The sequence below is a fragment of the Syngnathoides biaculeatus genome, chromosome 20 (assembly GCF_019802595.1).
Source record: "Syngnathoides biaculeatus isolate LvHL_M chromosome 20, ASM1980259v1, whole genome shotgun sequence".
NCBI lineage: Eukaryota > Metazoa > Chordata > Actinopteri > Syngnathiformes > Syngnathidae > Syngnathoides > Syngnathoides biaculeatus.
The window spans coordinates 3,550,554-3,571,325 of NC_084659.1; the positions used below are offsets into that span (position 1 = coordinate 3,550,554).

General features: G+C 40.9%; 1 long non-coding RNA gene across 1 annotated transcript; it reads right to left on the reverse strand.

Moving 5' to 3' along the window:
- Positions 1–5,100: 5,100 nt before the first annotated feature.
- On the reverse strand, positions 5,101–20,310 carry LOC133493661 (uncharacterized). Its single transcript, XR_009793091.1, has 4 exons — positions 20,175–20,310; positions 19,838–19,910; positions 10,786–10,860; positions 5,101–5,383 (listed from the first exon to the last, which is right to left on the reverse strand). It is a non-coding gene; the product is annotated as an uncharacterized LOC133493661 (long non-coding RNA).
- Between the last annotated feature and the right edge of the window lie 462 nt (positions 20,311–20,772).

Genomic DNA, 20,772 nt, shown 5'->3' on the forward strand with positions numbered 1-20,772 from the left:
TTTTTTTCTGAAAAGTACTTGATACAACTGAAACAAAAATACCCGAACCTTAATTTAGCAAAAGCACTCGAACCACCTTGAGAAAATGACCAACTTGTATTATTGCAGCATACTGAAGCACTACAGATGGCATAGCTGGGCTCATCATGGCCCTGGATGGCTGGGTCATCTCCTCTGTCACCAAACAGTGCCTATCATGCTCCTCATCTCCGGCAATCACCCTGAAACCATATCCGTCTTTGTCATTACTTCCCCTGATATATCTGTGGTTCGTGGTATTCCGTGGCTTCAAATTCAGAGGCCCACAATAGTTTGGACTAATTGAACTGCCAGTGGATGGAGTCCTCATTGTCATTCCCACTGCTTGCTTTCTGCTGCTCCAAAAAACGTGTCACCTGGTGCCTCACCAGTAGACCTCTCACAAGTTCCACAAAAATATCATGACCTCTCACCAATATTCAGTTAGAATTTAGCAATTACTCTCAAGCATACGGTCACTGCAGAGTATGCCGTTCCTCTGAGAAACAAATCACTCATCGTACTCATACTAATATGAGTACATCACGCCTTGGTGGATCACAACCAAACGAATCAGTCTTAAGTTCTTCAGTACACAAGTTTAGTGATGAATCACTCAGTTCACTTAAGTTCCTCCTCTTCAGGACATAAACGAGGGTTGATTACGTTTTCCAAAGTTGACAAACACATTCCACAAGCTTCCATAATGGTGCATCTCAATAAATGATAATGATCTCAAAGTTTCATTTCAATGCAAAATGTGAAACTCATTGAGATGCACCATTTTTTTAAATACATGTATAATTTTGATGATTATACAGTAGCTTACAGCAAATGAGAGCTCCAAATGCACCACTTCTAGAAATAAAAATGTAACAACCTATGAAGAAACATGTAATTATTATACTATACATTTTTTAAATCTAGAATTTAGCCAGTAATTTCCGCTCTGACAAGTATATTTCCAAGTGTGTCATAAATATATGTGTGTGTGTGAGAGACCTGAAATCAAGTGAGTTTTCTACAATATTCATTTGTGGACAGTATCTCCGCCTGTCATGCAGAAGACCGGGGTTCGATTCCCCGACGGGGAGTTAAAGGGGCAATTTAGAGTGTCTAACAAATGTGGCATGTTTTTGGGATGTTAGAGGAAACCGGAGTACCTGGAAGAAACCCACACAGGCACGGGGAGAACATGCAAACTCCAGACAGATGGGTCTGGGATTGATATTGCCCCTTGGTGTGATTGTGAGTGCAGCTGTTTGTCTCGATGTTCCCTGCGATCGGCTGTCAACCAGTTAAGGGAAATGTGATAAAGGGTTTATATTTCGGTCGGATGTGGCAGGGACAAACGTATTGTGAGGGTTTGTACGACCTCTCAGATGGTATACAAATGTCAGCCACATGGACACATAGCAGCAGTACGTAAAGGGAGAAGCCAAAGTTGTCCAAACCTGACAGTGATGAAGAAAAGTAGCCAAATAGTATCTGTAAAACCAAAAAAGTGGCCACTGGCTCCAAGTGACGTTATGTCAAAGGCATGTCGTTCTACACAGTCATAGCTTGAAATCATGCCATGTCCCAATGTTTTTGATGGCCGTAAGAAAAAAATAGTTGGCACTAACCGCATCTGGTTTCTACACTTGTGTATCCAATGCTGTCGCAAAACATAACGGTTCAAAGTAATCGGAACAGCGTTTGGAATACTTGTCAGGCACGCATAGCTGAGCACGTTTATTCCCCTATGACTTTCACTATTCCTTCTTCACTTGGAAAGCCTGCCAAAAGAAAAAAATACAACTTTTGCCGCTGCCTGAACCATTTGTAACACCAAATGCCACACCATAAATCACAGGTGTCAAACTCAAGGCCCTGGGGGCAGATCCGGCCCACCACATGATTATGTTTTGGCCTGCGAATGTTAAGTAGGTGTGCCAAATTCCATAATTCTTGGGAAAATCTGGATCAAAATTTCAAATGATCATATCATAAATGACAACATTTCAATGTTACAAGCATTTTTGTGTTATCAAACATCAACAATAGTTGAAAATCCCATGACCCTTGATATCTAATTCCAAAACAAGTTCATAAATTGTATTTGTAAATATGATTAAAGATTTTTATGGTTTCATAAAAGCCCTGAGGGAAACCATAACTACAGAGTGCCCTGTGACAAAATGAGTTTGACACACCTGTATATGATCTTTATAAATCATACGACAACAAATAAGGACAAGGACAGAAACAACAGCATGAACAATAGCACACAGCAAATAAACAGGACGTTCGGTTTGCGTGACGTCTCAGCACTGGAAATAGACGAAGATTGTCAGCCACGGGGTGCAAAAAGCAGAATGCGCATTCTGCATCATATTTCATGATTTAATTGATGCATCTCTGCTATATAATTACTTTAAAATGGCAGATGTGGTTTATAAAGGAGTTCTTGTGTAATCAAGAAAAAAATATTTATCTGATCTTCACAGAAGACATTTAAGGTGAACACACCTAAAACATCATTCTGAATTGGCTTAAATACCACATGCAAAAAACACAGCCAAGCTAGCCAGGAATTGAACCTAGAATCTTCTGATGTGGAGGCAGACACATTATCCATTGGGTTACTAGCCCTTCAAGAAGACACGCAGCTTCTGAAAACCCAGGTAAACAATTTTCACTGTCTCAAAACTGTCAAATAGCAGGATCAGAATAGGTGACTAAGGGGCTTTATTACTGCTGTGACCCAGAATTGAAAAAGAATTGCTGTGGCAACAACACAGAGAATTAACCACTACCCGATCACAGCTTTGTGGAAACTGCCACGAAAGTTGGCTGTATAAAGCCTAGTCAGATCATCTAGTGGCACAGGCCAAGTTCGTGTTTGTGGACTCGTTTGTTTCCATTAGTTTTCAAATGTTTAACGGTATTGGACAAAACTCTGTGTGTTGTGCTATATAAGCCCTGCTTATATATAAGACATATTTTCATTTCGTCTCAACTTTTAACTTGCAACAATGCATCGGCAATATGGCGACATAAACAAAAATCATGTTTGTGAAAGTGAACGAAAGAGGAAACCTTCATTGTTCTGTTACTTGCTTGTAAGAGAGCTGATGTAGGAAGTAAGAAAAGAAGGAAGGAACAAACAACAAAATGAGGAAGGAGGGGAACTGGAAAAGACAAAGAGAGGAAAAACAGGAAAGGAAGGAAGGTAACAAGGAAGGAAGCAAATAATGAATTGAGTAAGAAAAATAAGGATAAAATGATGGCAAAAAGGAAGGAAGGAAAAAAAACATCAGAAGGAAGAAAGAAAATAAGGAAGGAAGGACCGCTACACTGGAAACTACCATGTTGTTTGACTGCAAAAAAACAAAACAAAACATTTCATCTATTTCAGATAAAAATCTTTTTCTTCTCATTCAGGAGAAACAAGTTTTCAAGCCTGACTTTCCTTGCAAATTTAAACTGGGACTCACATCCCTATAAACATTCTAAAATAGATATTGTAATGAAAAATACATATAACAGGATTCACTTCAATGTCTACACACAAAAAAAGTGAGCGGAGAGCGCGTCATCCATGCACAAAGTTGCGCAATTGAGTGTCCCTCGACATCCAAGTAGTCGCCATATTAGTCGCGTCCTCTATCCTTGACATCATCGTCACTTCCGCCGTTGAAAACGGGCAGTGCCTGCTACTATGGAAGCCGAACAACAGAGATATTCGGATTTTTCCGACGCCCCTTCTGACACCGAAGCTCTTTTCGAAAAGGACAACAAGAACACAACTGAGTGAAGTTACCGGGGCAATATTACACTATTGTTTTTGAGCCCTCAGGGCAATATTACACTATTGTTTTGAGCAATATTCAGATGATATCCGATCACGCCATCCCGTCCGATCCACTCCCGTGGCGGATATGAGCCATCGCGGTTCATCTCAGCCGGCCGGTGTGGCTTATGACAGAGCCGAGCGGTGCTGCTTTAGTCATAGTCGAGCCGGGGCAATTTATGCTATCCCTAACCCTAACGCATTCTCGCCTGGGTTCTTCAGAGCTGTCCCCGTCTCAAAGCCCGACGCGCAGCTTTCGCAGAAGCTGTGACTTCCGAACACAGCGCCTCAGCCGGTGTGGTTGAGTTTCTGCGCCTGTGGTGGCATATAAGGAGGAGGTGGAACCAAGCTATGTTGCTTTTAGGGGTATGTTCAAAGTCGCCGCAGTACTTGATGAACACTATCGAGACATTGTTGGCTGGGCGACGTGCACATCGAAATATTTCATACGCAGATCTTTTGTTACGTTATGAGAGAGACCGATTACGTGGTCCGCCCCAAACTATTAGTTTTTTTAGTAGCTGTATGGGCACATCAACACATTTCATACGCGGATCTTTTGCTACGTTATGAGAGAGACCGATTACGTGGTCCGCCCCAAACTATTATTTACACACCTACCTGTTATTTGGAACCCACGAAGCTCTCGTTCTCTGCACCCGTGCAATCCATTTTTCCCAACAAACAGGGTCTCTTTCAAACTTATGAAGGGTAATTCCATTCTCCCGAGTGTTCAAGCAATGTCCAGCCAATGCCAATGAGCCGGCATTTTGGCTAACACGAAGGAAAACGAGCTACCTTCCCGGCGGTAAAACTAATGGAAACAAACGAGTCCACGAGGGGGGCGCTGCTGTCCTTTACGTCACTTCCTGCTTCTTCTCGAAAACAAATCCCTGAGCGGATTTTCATTGCGAGAGTTACAAAAAGCTATATTCGTCAAAATCATATTTTGTGGTGAAAAAACACATGGGACCATATTGGGTGTGGGTTTTTCATTAATAATATACCAAAAATCATCCGTTTGACAACACTTGACCTTTAAGTTAAAGCAAAAAAGCAGAAATCAAAATAACACTGTTGTGGAATTAGTGTTGATACACAAAAACAACAAAATATTAGTGGCAAAAAGCTGCCTGGACGCTTAGTTTGCTTTTCTTTTCCTTCCATGGGTTTCTTGGTCTTCTTGCACTCAAATGAGTCACCCCTCACTCACCACCATATTGTCAAGATAATCTTTAATTTCCGGTTTCAGCGTTAAACCATTCATGCACAGCACTGCACACTTCATTTACAGTTTTCATTTAAGGTTAAAGTGTTTAAATCTGTTATTTATAAATTAGTGAATATTTAAAAAGTGAAGAGGAGATGGTGATGATGATGATGATGACTCTTCAATCAACCTCCCATTGATTTTTTTTTCATGGTATGCAAGGAAATTGGAGTGGCCGGAAAAAACCCACATGGAGATCGTGCCAACTCTTTTTCATCTGTGGTTCTGAACCGCTGGTCCCCCAGGGAGAATATCAGTTTCTGTTGGCCGGAAAAAGGATACAGTTTACTGGCAAGTTAAATATGCAATGGATTGTGGGTTTATTATTCATACCGAAGTCTGTCGTCATTGTTAGGATTTGTGTCTGCACGTACACTGAATGGGAAGTAAAAGTGTGCATGTGTGAAAATAAAAGTAGCTCCGGTTATCTCAGTGGAGATAAAAAAAAAAACGACCAACTCTTGCTAGGGCTCAAGGCAACCAAGAAAATGTGTCCTTGAAATCTATTCCTTTCACATATCTATCCTGGTATGTTTCAGTCGAATCCATCCATTCATTTTCTAAGTCACTCATCCCCACAATGGTTGCTTGAGTGCTGGAGTATATCCCAGGTAACATCAGGCAAAAGTCAAACTACACTGAGAACTGGTCTGCCCACACCAAAGTCAGGTGTGTACCACTACACAATCAGAAACTTTCAGTCTCATCTGGTTTATTTAATTGTATAAACCCACCTCAATTCAATGAATACATTCCATGCTAGTTTGAACCCAAATGTTTGACTTTGGAGACTGCACTGTAGGTTTGTGGTATAATACACACCATCCTGTAACACAAAGGTCGGGAACCTCTGTACCTACCAGCCATATCAGGCTGTTTTGATGGTTGCATATGCCTCGCACAGCCCTCATAACGACATAATCTACATGTCATTTCTGTCCCGTAAGCAACACATACGTGGCAGAGACAGTTTGTCCTAGTGGAGTTGCCATAGATGACATGTGTGCAGGCACTTTTGATAACATTTGCTCAAATAAAAAAAAAGACGAGCACTGTGGTTTTCGGCAAACTGGACAGGCTTTGTGGAGAGAGAAAGTTCTGCTGTGTGTTGACTTTGTAATGATAAAATTGCAATGAGTAAAAGCTCAAATATAAGCGGCACTTCAACACACGCCTTACCGTGCTTGAAAATAAATATCCTGTGGGGGAAAACAGGAAGTAAGCATGCAAGAGTTACTTGACAGAGTCCAAGCTATTCAGCAGCAAATCTGGGTTTGGACACAACAAGTTGAATGGAATTCAGATAGCATTGCTGGTGCTGTTGTTGAGTCACTCGACGTACCTGAGGATGGTCCTCAGAAGCGCTATAGAGCTCATGTACGTGATGTCACCATTTTCACGGCGCCATATTGCTAGTCAACCTGAGCGGCTCGACATTGTGTCGACATTGAATGAGAGCAGAATATTCACAATGCCAGAGACCTGTTGTGCAGTTGGTTGTCACAACAGACGAGACAGATATTCAAAGATATCATTCTATGGAATACCATCTTAAAAGATGAGAAAAGATCAATGGATTTCAGCAATTAATCATGATGGATGGTGCCCAACCAAATACACACGTCTGTTTAGCGATAACTTAATTTCAGGTAGGAATTGTTCTTCCCAATCTCAAATTATCCAAAAGTATTTATATTTTCATTGACTCATTTGAGAACAATGCGTATTTAAAAAAAAAAAAAAAAAACTGTCTGTCGCAGAGAGCTTTACGGAAGTTAACCTGTGGCAGCAATACGCTTCCTGTCCTCTTTTCCAATCATAGTTAATGAATGTGGGCGGCACGGTGGATCGGCTGGTAAAGCGTTGGCATCACAGTTCTGAGGTCCCCGGTTCAATCCTGGACCCGCCTGTGTGGAGTTTGCATGTTCTCCCCATGCCTGCATGGGTTTCCTCCGAGCATTCCTCCCACATTCCAAAAACATGCAACATTAATTGGACACTCTAAATTGCAACAGGTGTGATTGTGAGTGCAACTGTTTGTCCCTATGTGCCCTGTGATTGGCTGCCAACAAGTTCAGTGTGTGCCTCGCCTCCTGGACCCTATCCCATTGACAGCTGGGATAGGGTCCAGCACTCCCTGCGACCCTTGGGAAGATAAGCGGTGAAGAAAATGGATGGATGGATAGTTAATGAATGCGAGTTTGTGTAAATCCAGGGGTCATTTATTTAAATATTGGTATTTGTATTGAAGAAATTTGATTGGGATTTATTCCTGATTGAGGACAGATCCAGCAACTAAGTATAAGTATACGCTTTCAAACTTTTTTTGTGTAAATCTCAATGGCTTATTCACCAGATACATATCCAGTTGTCCAAGACAAGCGGAAGCGAATTAACAGTCCACTTTATCGGCGAAAACATTGACTTCAGCATTAAATATGGGTCCTTTATGCCAAGTTTCTCTATTGTTTTTTTTATTATCACCTTCTAAATGTTTAACGGTATCAGACAAAACTCTAGATGTCGTGCTACAAGACATACTTTCGTTTCGTCTCAACGGAATTAACTTGCAACACTTTCTTTGACCAGCAATAAGGCGAGTCACGTGATTTTATGACGTAGGTCCACAAGCTTTATAGCCCCTTAAATGGGTTTTTTCACGTGACATCACCTGTTGTGTTGCCTTGAACGGCGGCAATTTTCAATTGGCGAGCTCCCGTTACTCATACATACCCAAGATGGATGACATTATGTTTCTAACTCCATTTAGTAAAGACACGACCGACAGCACATCAAGCCCAGACTGACTCCCAGGCAAACTGGCATACACACATCATGGGACTCAGGACAATATTGTGCCCTTGATCTTTTACTCTATGTGACAGAAATCACAAAGGAGGAGCAGTGGGATGGACACCTGTCTGCTCAAGACACTTCGTAAATGGTTAGTTCAGTCTTTTTTTTATATTTAGGTTGTTGTAGCTAATGAAAATTGCTGCAGTGTGTGCTGAGCTATGTAACATCCGTGTACCATTCCTCGTTGATATATACGGGCACTTACCTGTATGGTAACACGGAAAACGAAAGGCGGTGGAATATTATTTTTTTAATATCAAGGCAAACTCCATTTATTCATTTTTTTTTCAAAAGGTAAAACCTGTATGTTAGTTCACCACAAGCAAAGTGAAAAGTTTATTCGTTTAAAATTTGATGAAAATGGCAGAAAGACAAAAGAATGTACAAATCCAGTAGTTCACAAAATTCTCAAATCTTTCAAGTGACTAACAAAAAACGATCTTAACTGTAATGTTGGCCTTCCGAAAAGAGTATCGATTAAGCTTGTTAGCTTAGCGACACATCAGCATGATGGAGGTTGAGACCTGGCAGCGTGATAGCAGTGTCGGGTAATCGTCCACAAAGCCAAGTCTCTGTGAAGCATAGAGCCACAGAACGTCCAAAGTCTTTCGTCAGAAATGTTAGACGATGTCCCCACCTACGCAACAGGACTTGTGTAACGGATTGCGAGACTTTGAAGAGCGCGCCGACTAGCAACTCTGGAAAAAGCTTCAGAAAATTGGCGAGAGTTGTCGAAGTATAGTCAGAAGTCAGAGGAAGGCTCTCTGATGGTTAGCAAGTCCTCTCTTATCCCCGAGACGCCCGTGAAACACAAAAACACAAACAATAACCGAGAGTATTCCGTAGACTTCTCCACTGGGTACGCGTGAGGTAGAGAGGTGAAATGGCGGCGCGCAGTGGTGTGTGGGTAATTCAGCAACAAATGTGACATCAGCGAAAACACCCCATACAGCGGGCTTTTTTTTTTAAATGTAGTGTATTTTAGCATTGCATTAGATAAAACCTGAGTGATGAGAATTCACCTCTGATCTTAGAAAACAAGATAGACAACGTCCCTGAGTAATTTTACTTCAAAGGAAATCTAAAGTTCACTTCAAAGTAATTCTATGGCCAGAGGAAACCAGAGTACCTGGGAAAAAAAAAACACTCAGGCATGAGAAGAACATGTAAACGCCACAAAAAGAAGGCTGGAATTGGAACCCTGGCCCTCACAGCTGTGAAGAAGATGTGCTCACCAGTCACCCACCGTGTTGTGCATGCATCTATTTTCACAGGTGCTTATCCTCACAAGGGTCGTGGGAGTGCTGGAGCCTGTCCTAGCTATCTCCAGGTAAGAGGTTGGGTCCACCCAGAATTGTTGGCCAGCCAATCGCAGAGCACAAATAAACAAACAACCAGTAACATATCTATACATATGGGCAAATTATCAATGTGAAGTTTGCATGTTCTCTTTCTGCCTGCGTGGGTTTTCTCCTGGTACTCCAGTTTCCTCCCACATCCCAAAAACATGGATGATTGGTGGATTGGTTGATTGAAGACTAAATTAGGTGTGAGTGTGAAAGGTTGTTTCTTTGTATGTATCCTGCTCTTGGCTGGTGAACAGTTCTGGGTGTATCCCCCCCCCTCCTGCCTGAAGATAGCTGGGATAGGCTCCAGCACTCCCACGACCATTGTGAGGATAAGCAATGATTGGGTGGATGATTTTATTGAAACCATATTGTCAGAAGAGTACAACCTTTCACTTGAAAAAATAAAATACTAATTCTGACATAATGAGGAACTGGTCTTGAAAACATTTATTTCTTGTGGAAAAAAATATTTTAAAAAATTCTTTTTAAAATACTAACCAGATAACACATTTTCTTGATAACACAAGAACTCCTTTATAAACCACATCTACCATTTTAAATACTCATATCCATAAAACTATTATAATAAAATTACAGTTTTTCTACATCATACATCTACTATCTACTTTCTTTGAAATATTTTCTTGAAAAAATACTTTAAGTGTTGTTTTTTTTGTCTTGCAACATAAATCTATGACCAGTGATTTTTCTAAACTGAAAAATGTAAATTTTAAAAATATATAATTTTTATAAGGTACATGTTTTTTTTCCAAAAATGTTCATATTTTTGGCGGCACGGTGACTCAGCTGGAAAGAGTTGGCCTCACAGTTCTGAGGTCAAGGGTTCGATCCCGGACCCATCTGTGTGGAGTTTGCATGTTCTCCCCGTGCCCGCGTGGGTTTTTTCCGGGCACTCTGGTTTCCTCCCACATCCCAAAAACATGCAACATTCATTGGACACTCTAAATTGCCCCTAGGTGTGATTGTGAGTGCAACTGTTTGTCCCTATCTGCTCTGCGATTGGCTGGCAACCGGTTAAGGGTGTACCGGCCTCAGGCCCGATGATAGCTGGGATGGGCTCCAGCACTCCCCGCGACCCTCGTGAGGATAAGCGGCAAAAAGAAAATGGATGGATGGATAAAAACTTTAAAAATTATTATAATTCAAACAATTTTTAACAAGAATTTACAAATATCATTATTCAATGTATACATTTTTTTTTGGAACACGTTGTATTTTTAAAACTGATACTCCAGTTAATGTTTTCTTTCCAAAAGTGCTCAGCTAAGGAGAAGGAAGGTGATTGATTGAAATGACAACCACCACTAATTAGGACACAGGTGTTGGGCATTTGTCCTCCACTGTGATTGGTCCTCAGAGGTCCTCAGCCTGGTTAAATTTGGGTCGCGTGTCATGTATGCTGTTTCATGTTCTTTGTCCTCATCCTGAGGACTCACCTCTTTGTAGTTCTGCTGTGGCGTGCTGCAGCGCTTTCTGGTCTACTTGTGGTGCCATCTCGGCCGCCCAGTCACCTGTGACAAGGAAAACGTGATGGCGGCTGCGTGTTACGGTGTCTGACACATGAATGGAAAGCACAAGCATGGATTCAGTTTCAAGCTGCAGGAGGTCCAGAGCAGCAAATATCAAGTGGTTGGCATTTTCATGTATTCATACAAGCTAATAATAGTTATCCCCGTCCTTCTTTTAAATAAATACAAACTAGTGATGGTGATAATGAAGTTTCCTGCAGCCTTTGTTTGAGAAGGTACTTGGTTCATTTGGACATGATACCACCTGCTGGCCGTGTGTATAATGACAGGCAGCTGTCCCTTCATGTGTGATGTATTGAATTCACCCCTCCGTTCAGGGCACTTAACCACGCCCCCTGAAGTGACGTCACGCCACGTGCACTGACGTAAGACCAAACAGTAAAAATGGCAAATACAATACAATACATTCTGAACTGAGACAGACTCCATGCTTCTGATTTCATTGAAATCAATGATATATTATAGATTCTAAATACAATACATTCTTAACTGAGAGAGACGCCATGCTTCTGATTTCATTCAATCATTCACACGTAGCAATGTTATGCTAGCGGAGAACGTCTCATTCATTGATACGAGACGTGTATTAAAAATCAAATTTAGGGCATATCTTCGTGCAAACACAGTCTGGTTAACTTTCGGCCGCGAGCCAGCAAGAAATCAATATGTTTGTGCAGTCCGATCATCGCTAAATATCGCTCAACAAAGAATAAGTGTGTCAATCGTTCACACGTAGCGGTGTTATGCTAGCAGAGAACGTCTCATTCATTTATACGAGACGTTTATTAAAAATCAAATTCAGGGCATATCTTCGTGCAAACACAGTCTGGTTAAGCTTCGGCCGCGAGCCAGCAAGAAATCAATACGTTTGTGCAGTCCGATCATCGCTAAATATCGCTCAACAAAGAATAAGTGTGTCAATTGTTCACACGTAGCAATGTTATGCTAGCGCAGAACGTCTCATTCATTTATACGAGACGTTTATTAAAAATCAAATTTAGGGCATATCTTCGTGCAAACACCGTCTGGTTAAGCTTCGGCTGCGAGCCAGCAAGAAATCAATACGTTTGTGCAGTCCGATCATCGCTAAATATCGCTCAACAAAGAATAAGTGTGTCAATCGTTCACACGTAGCAGTGTTATGCCAGCGGAGAACGTCTCATTCATTTATACGAGACATGTATTAAAAATCAAATTTAAGGCATATCTTCGTGCAAACAGTCTGGTTAAGCTTCGGCCGCGAGCCAGCAAGAAATCAATACGTTTTTGCAGTCCGATCATCGCTAAATATCGCTCAACAAAGAATAAGTGTGGCAATCGTTCACACGTAGCAGTGTTATGCCAGCGGAGAACGTCTCATTCATTTATACGAGACGTGTATTAAAAATCAAATTTAGGGCATATCTTCGTGCAAACACAGTCTGGTTAAGCTTCTGGCCGCAAGCCAGCAAGAAATCAATACTTTTGTGCAGTCCGATCATCGCTAAATATCGCTCAACAAAGAATAAGTGTGGCAATCGTTCACACGTAGCAGTGTTATGCCAGCGGAGAACGTCTCATTCATTTATACGAGACGTGTATTAAAAATCAAATTTAGGGCGTATCTTCGTGCAAACACAGTCTGGTTAAGCTTCGGCCGCGAGCCAGCAAGAAATCAATACGTTTGTGCAGTCCGATCATCGCTAAATATCGCTCAACAAAGAATAAGTGTGGCAATCGTTCACACGTAGCAGTGTTATGCCAGCGGAGAACGTCTCATTCATTTATACGAGACGTGTATTAAAAATCAAATTTAGGGCATATCTTCGTGCAAACACAGTCTGGTTAAGCTTCTGGCCGCGAGCCAGCAAGAAATCAATACGTTTGTGCAGTCCGATCATCGCTAAATATCGCTCAACAAAGAATAAGTGTGTCAATCGTTCACACGCAGCAGTGTTATGCCAGCGGAGATCTACTGAAAATCAAAATAAATATAGGGCATACCTTCGTGCAAACATATGTGTTCCGGTTGATATTAGATGGATTTAGTTGATGATGCGGTCTTCCACAAAGTTTGATCCATCGAAGGCATTTTTCAAACTGGGTCTTCGGTTTTGGAAAGGGTACGAATCGAACTCCACCAACTAGCCTTTCAGGATACCTGTCGTCACTATTACAAAGTCCGTGACTACACCTCTTAACCATATTTTTTGTTAAATAACCCAAATAAGCGATAAAACGCTATCTAAACCTATACTGGACCATTCGATGTTGTCAGAGAAAATGGCGGGAGCAAAAACGGGCTTTGGTTTATGCAGATCTCTGGCCTCTGATTGGTCAGTGACGCGGATCTGTATGTGTATCTGTATAGCCGTTTTTAAAACGCCGTATGAAGGAAAAGAAGGCGAGGCTTGATTTATGAGTTGTTTCTCTCGTTTTCTTTGTGTAACGTCACGCGCTCCCCTCAATAATTATTCTTGAATTAGTGCCAAACCTACGTAAGTCCCGACCGAGTACGACAATCACTAATTTAGTGTCCTCAAACATCCTTCCTTCAGTCTTGGTGTCTCTGTGCACGTCGAAGGCTTTTAGGACTCGCTAGTCCGGTTTAGCTTAGCTCGCTAGCCGCCAACAAAGAGACACGTTTGTGCAGTCAGGTCCTCGCAAAGTATCGCTCAACACAGATCAAGTGTGTCAATCATTCACACGTAGCTATGTTATGCAAGCAAAGAACCGCTAATTCATTTATATGAGAAATGTATTGAAAATCAAAAAAAAAATTAGGGCTTACCTTCGTGCAAACATATCTGTTCCGGTTCATTTTAGATGGATTCAGTTGATCATGCGGTCTTCCACAAAGTTTGATCCATCGAAGACATTTTTCGTACCCGGTCTTCGGTTTTGGAAAGGGTACAAATTGAACTCCGCCAACTAGCCCATCAGGATACCTGTCGTCACTATTACAAAGTCCGTGACTACACCTATTAACCATATCTATTGTTAAGGAACCCAAATACGTGATAAAACGCTAACAAAAGCTATACTGGACCATGCGACTTTGTCTGAGGTAATGCCGGATGCCAACAAGGGGCGTGGTTTATGCAGATTTCTGGCCTCTGATTGGTCACCGACGCGGATTACGCAATTTCTACGGAGGGGTCAATTATGACATCTGCCAACCAAAGCATTCAATACAAAATGATGACTTGACAAAGTGTAAGAATCTATAAATTCAACAACAACAAAAATATGAACATCTTATATCTATAAAAGATTCCAGCCCAGTGTTAAAAGGTTAAACCCCACATACACACATTCTGAGTAAAAATAATATTTGGAGATTTTTATTTCCCAAGTTGAAGGTCTTAAATTTGTTCCTCAAAGCTTGTAAAGTTTTTTTTCCCCCTCTCCCCCAAATTGTCACTTCCTATATTTACAGTGGGTGTGGAATTTAGATGATGCATGCTTGTGTAACATGGACAATAATGTACAGAACTGGGAAATTTTCATGGATTCTTCAAAAATAAAGAAACGTCCTACATGGCATTAAAACATTGAAATCAAGCCTGTAACCAGTGAACCACGTCCCAATTCTCTCACGTGGTGCAGCTGGGAAAGCAAGGCTTCAGATATCATTTTTGGCCCCTCCCCCAGATGAAGCAAGTCTGTTTTTTGCATATAGGTCTTTAAGCGCTGGCACAGCTTGTAACATCACTAGTAGCCAAATCATGATGGTTCCACTCAACGTGGTGTGTGGGTTCTCCTCAATGCACTGTGGCATGCCCACTTTGGAAAGTATTCAAATCTGTTGTAATTTTAATGCTAATATTGAGTTTAAAACATTTTGATCAAATGTAACAGACTAGAATGGTGTGCATAGAATCAAATAGCCTAACCAGAAAGTCCGACAAGGGTTGACTTATGAGATGGCTGTTTGTGGCAATAAACAATTTTGGATCATGTCTGTTCCTCCATCGAGGTATCCGAAGGTTGCCATACAGATGTGAATGTGAAGCTCATGCAGACCAAATGTCACTTCAACCAACCCCAAACCTGATAACCAATGCGAGTTGTGGTGACGGGATGAACAGATATATTTTAGAGGGTCGGCGGGTTCAGAGAAACCTTAGTTGAAACTTGAGTGAGGTGCAGAGTTCACTGTTTTAAATGACTTGATTAAACCTAAATGAACGTGGAACGTAGGTTTGGGATAAATGTAACATTTCTATCTTAAAAAAACAATAACTAGATTAGACCAGAGAAATTTTTGACGTTGCAAATTTCATTTTGGAGCCATACTGGAGACAGCGTGAAATATTTTGAAGTTCCTGTTACAAATGTTGGATTGTTGTTCCAAGCTCCTGAACACATGCACCTTTTTTTTGTCGTACCACTAAACTGGTATCGGATCTTGACTTTGTTTTTTTTTTTTTTTTTTTTTTAAGATCCATGCTTTTTACTTTAACGTGCCACCTGTGCGCAGAACTTGCCAACGAGGAGCTGGAGACAGTTTGTCTGTATTGCCCCAAGTTGTTACCTCTGGATGACCTAACAGCTGTGAAGGCTGTGGATGACTCTGTGGTCAAGTTCAACTGGGAAAGTCAACACCAGAACTACTTCATCTTTATGGAAGTGGCTCATGTGACAATGGGGGATAATATTTTTTTTCCCCTCTTCTCCCACATTTTGCTTACTCAGTCACATCCTTTTTAACTGTTCCCATCTCAGTTTTTCCATCCATTGGCACGGTTACATTGCTCAAGTTTGCCCTGGTTGAGACCACGTGTCCCATAGGTGCTAGGAATTCTTTTGTGCCCTGCACGCCTCGCTGTCCAGACAGAGCTGTGAGTTTACTTTCATGCTAATGACTAATCCTAGATGAACCGATCCATATATAAATGGCTCTGGTTCCATGTCAATTTTTAAGAATCATGCCTTTTGTCTAACCTATTACAACTTGCACAGACAAGTGGGGAAAACTTGAGTGTGAATTCTGTTCCCCAAAAGTAAGTCTACCAATGTGTTACTTTTACTTGTAGACAGAGCACCTCATTGTTAACTTTTGTTCTCCACAGAATCCAGGCCTCTACCCAGCTGATGTGCCAGAACCTGTATGCAGGCCGTTGTTCCACCAAAGTCCAGAAGCTTGTGTGTCCAGAGCACGGCTGAACAACCCGGACCATGCAATTTGCCACATTTGGCTATTCCTGCTGAAGTGATTATTGCTTGAACGATTTTAATTAAAAAAAAAAAAGTACCTTGCTTTCTTACTTGTTGGGTTGTGCCTTTTTGAATTTGAGTTCCAATCTATTTTATTTTTAGGTGGCCTGGTCAAAGTTCAGTATTCAACTTTCTCAGCCTGAAGGTTAGACTGAAATGAATATTTTGCCTTGGTTCTCCAATAGTATCCATATTAAACTTAAACTCAAAGGACGGGGATCTAAGTTACAGAACATTAAAATTAATGGGACTGTTTTAAGCTTGTAGAATTGACTGTCTATTCATGTTTTTTTCTTTTTTCTCAGTACTCAATGTCCGACCAGGGTGGCACTGACTGCCAGAGACAAATTCCTTGTGTGTTAAATAGTTGGCCATTAAATAAGATTCTGGAAGGAACTGAGTTATGAGTTATTGTGTAAAACATCACTGATTTAATTGACCACCTGAACTAGACTATTTCTGCTGCTGTCTTTTGGGTACAAACCCAAATGTCACCCTATTGATCTCTGCAATGACCGCATTTCTCCTTATTTTGGACAACTGTCTCTCTTTTGGCACTGCTGCCACGTGGCCATATGGCTGGTATTTGGATAATCTGAGACCTCATGCTGGGAAAAATCATACTTTTACCTCTTGAGACTTAATGAGGCCAGCAAACCTCAGACAGTTTCATGACAAGAGATGCAAAGGGTGCTGTTTCTTTGTAAGAAAATATGTGCCACCGGGATTTGAATTAAAAATGCCACTGAAAATTTTATGTTGTAAAATTCACAATATTTCAAAGTGATCATATTTTCAATAGCTATATTTCAGTTTAACTTTTCAATGTTAAATATACCATATAAAAAATTTCAATCAAAATTCAAACACAAACAGTATTTTCAGTCTCCCGAGATTCAACCGGCTACAATTTGCTGTCTGAAATCCACCGTCTAAATTCAGTTAATTACTTCAGGTGCTCTTAATACTGAACACTGAATTTAGATTGTGAATTTCAGACAGTCAATTGTAGCCAGTTGAATTGCAGACAGCTAACTGATCAGGGTTCCATTGTTCTGTATTGGTTAATAAGCAACAGATATAATCCCTACTTTAACCAAATTAACTGATAATTTCCAGATTTACAATTTCACTCTGTGGCATTCTGAGCAAAAATGTTAATTTTGAATTTCAGCAATAAGCATTTTGTGGGTCAGAAATTACGTTTTGTGTACACTTTGTGTGATAAATGCCTGTCCCAACGTCAGATGTGGGCCATAATGTGCAAGGATTGTCAGATCTTTTCTTTGGAGCACGACTACAGTTGGGCTCAGTGGGAAAATAGCAAAATATTGCACCGACCAAACCATATATTTGTTGTCCGAACAGTTTGCAATGCAATCTTGTGAAATACTTCAGATCCTATCTATTGAAAACATCTCTGCCGGGTTTACTGTGTGTGGCCTGACTCTGTTATTTACACTTTATACATCAATTGAAATATACAAATGGGCATGATTTCTTTGATAAAAGGAAGCGTGAAACCCCCAGGTGGGTGTGTTTGAAATTTATGGTATTTTCTTACATGGATTGCCATTGTGTATTAAGAATATATCTCTTCCAATGATTATTGTTATTACCAACAGCAAGAAGCATTGAGATCACTTGTGGAGGGTCATTAAGGGCCTAGGTGACCCCGTGGGGGCAGTGAAGAGGTCAGACTGGTCAAGAACATTATGTGGGATAGATATTTCAGTCTTCTATGAAATTGGATGAAAATGATTATGCATAATAAATGAACTAATCATATTTTTGTGTTATTGTTAATCAATTATGGCTTCCATATTTATTTTATAAAACAAAAATATAGGATCCAGTGGGTAGAGTGACAGATTTGAGCGTAAAGGGACTTGAAATGGTAATCTGTATAAAATGTTTATTCATGTTCTGAGCAATACAGTAAAATGTTATGATTTACTTGATCGACACTCTAATACCTATCAAGGGTTTCCCAGTCTAACTGGTGCTGATTCAACTGGCTTCAGTCTTGTTGCCAAGTCAACATCCTAGGCCCACTGTGATCAAAGAGTGACTAGTACAGTGTTGAGGCTGCAGCAACCCCGGTTCAAACCTGGGTCATGGTGGGAATGAATCCCTCAAGTTGATTTTTATAGTGCTGCTGTTTATAGTTTGCATGGCACCGTGACAATCCTCAAGATGGGCTTGGGTAAGGGTTGAAGCCATTCTGAGGCTATTGGATAACACATCTGAGTATAGATCAAAGAATTCTATATTTGACTCCTAGCTATCTTATTTACTGTGTTGCATTTGTTCATACCATGTGAATTCAGACTTGAGTCTGAAAATTTGACCCCAATGGTGGAAAGTAACCAAGTACAGCCAACTATATAATGGATCAATTATCGTGGTCCCGCTGTATTGAAGACTTTTTTTGAAAGCATAATTGCAGTTGTTGCTCTAATGTTCTGTTTGTATAATTCATGTATTCATTGATCTTCCGCTTCACTTATCCTCACTCTGGTCATGGGAGGGCAGGGAGGAGGCGGGGTGCACTCTGAACGGTTGGCAACCCAACAGAGCTCCTGCACATGATGTCACAGTTTGCACGGACCGCCATATTGCCGATCAAATCTAGCTCCTCTGCACTGCGGGAGCCGTTGAACCAGAGCAGATTTTTCAAATTGCTCAAGACCTGTTGTGCTGTTGGTTGTCACAACAGGCGAGACAGATATTCAAAGAGGCCATTATATGGAATACTAGCTAAAAAGACCAGAAAATATCGATAGATTTCGGAAATTAAACGTGATGGATGGTGCCCAACCAAAATACACACATGCCAGTGTAGCCATCGCTTCATTGCAGGTAGGAATTATTTTTATCATCTCAAATTACAAAGAAGTATTGATGATGCCAAGTTGGCTCATTTGAGAACAATGTGTATTTAAAAAAAGAAAATAAACCATCTGTCGCAGCAGACAGGTTAATGTATGGCTCCAATCGCTTCCATGTACGTTCTGTGGAGATGACTCCGTCTTTTTTTTTTTCAATCATAGTTAATGAATGAGAGTTTGTGTAAAACCAGGGGTCATTTATTTAAATATTGGTATTTGCATGGAATACTAGCTGAAAAGATCGATGGATTGCAGTAAAAGTTCACGTGTAGCTGAATACGCTTTTGCGTGCACAAGCCGTCAACCCGTCACTATGTCGGATTTATTCCAATGAAGTATTTGTATACGTCCAGACTTTTATAGGCTTTCAAACTTTTCTGTGTAAATCTTGACGACTTACTCTCCAGCTACATGTATATATCCAGTTGTCCAAGACAAGCGGAAGCGAATTAACAGTCTGATAAAGAATTTATTACTATGTTAGTTATCATGATAAAAGTATATCATTACTACTATAGTTGCTGTTAGGATTGTTTTATCATGTGTTTGTTTCTGTTAGTTTTAGTTTGAATTGTTCTCTGTGAGCTGCGTGTGTGTCTTCAAGTGTGACCCAGTGACACCTGGGAGGCGATGCCCCCCTGCCGACCTCAAGCTGATACTCCTGAACACTGGGAAGCGATGTCTCCATCCTGACCTCAGCATGTTTCCCTTCTGACCTTAAGCAGATACTCCTCAACACTGGGAGGAGATAACATCCTTCTACCGCAAGAGGATACTCCCAAATGCCATAAACATGTCTTTAAACAATGCCATGGTTTTTCTCTTGTGGGTTTATCAGGACACTCTTGCAGCCTTGAAGAAACATGTACCTTAGTGTTTATGTGTTGTTGGTGTAGCCATCTGTGTCAGCATTTTCACTGTGTAACCATGTAACCCTTTGACCTGAGAATGCAATAAAGAAAGAGCAGACAGGGACAATCACTTTGGCAGTCGAGAAAGCGTACTCACACATGGTGTCTTCCATCTGTCCCTCGCGAGAAATACAATCTTGGTTGGTTTGAGATCATTCTCTACATTCCTCAGGCTTGTATTAGCTGTTTTTCTAGGAACATCTTTGACACAGTCCAATTTCTTATCGGCAAAAACATCCACTTCAGCAATAAATACGCGTCCTCTATGCCAAGTGTCTCATTTTTTTTCACGTACCTTCATTTATTATCATCACCATCTCTGGTTCAATCCCTGGTTTCAGCATGGGTTTATAGGTCAGTTAAAGGCGTTCCAACCAGGCGATGCTTTCTCAGGAACCAAGCTGAAATGGCTCACCTGGGAGACCGTTAGACTGAAGATTAAAAGGTCCCTGGTTTCGGAATGCACTACACAGCTGTATGGTTTTCAGGCACTAATTACACCACTGGCCGTGTCCAATAGTTTTTCTCTATGGAGGTTTTGCAGCTATGTCACAAAACCACATGACCTTTTGTTTATGACACCATATTGTTAGGCAAGCTTTGTAAGGCAGACGCTTGTTGTCTTATCACAGTGAAGAAGTTTTTTAAAGCAATCAGTTTTCTCCGTGTGGCTTGCTTCCGGTCTTCAAACTGGTAGCAGCTTAAACTGAAGGCTCTGACCAGCCCGATCGTAATTCAATAAATACTGCTGAATTTAGACCAAATGTTGTGAATACTTGACATAGGACGCTCCTGGCGACGACTTCAGTGGAATAAAATCACCATCTGAGCAATCTTAGTACCCAAATTGGAGCCCTATCATTCATGTCGAAGCTGCTGGGCCCAAGTTAGAC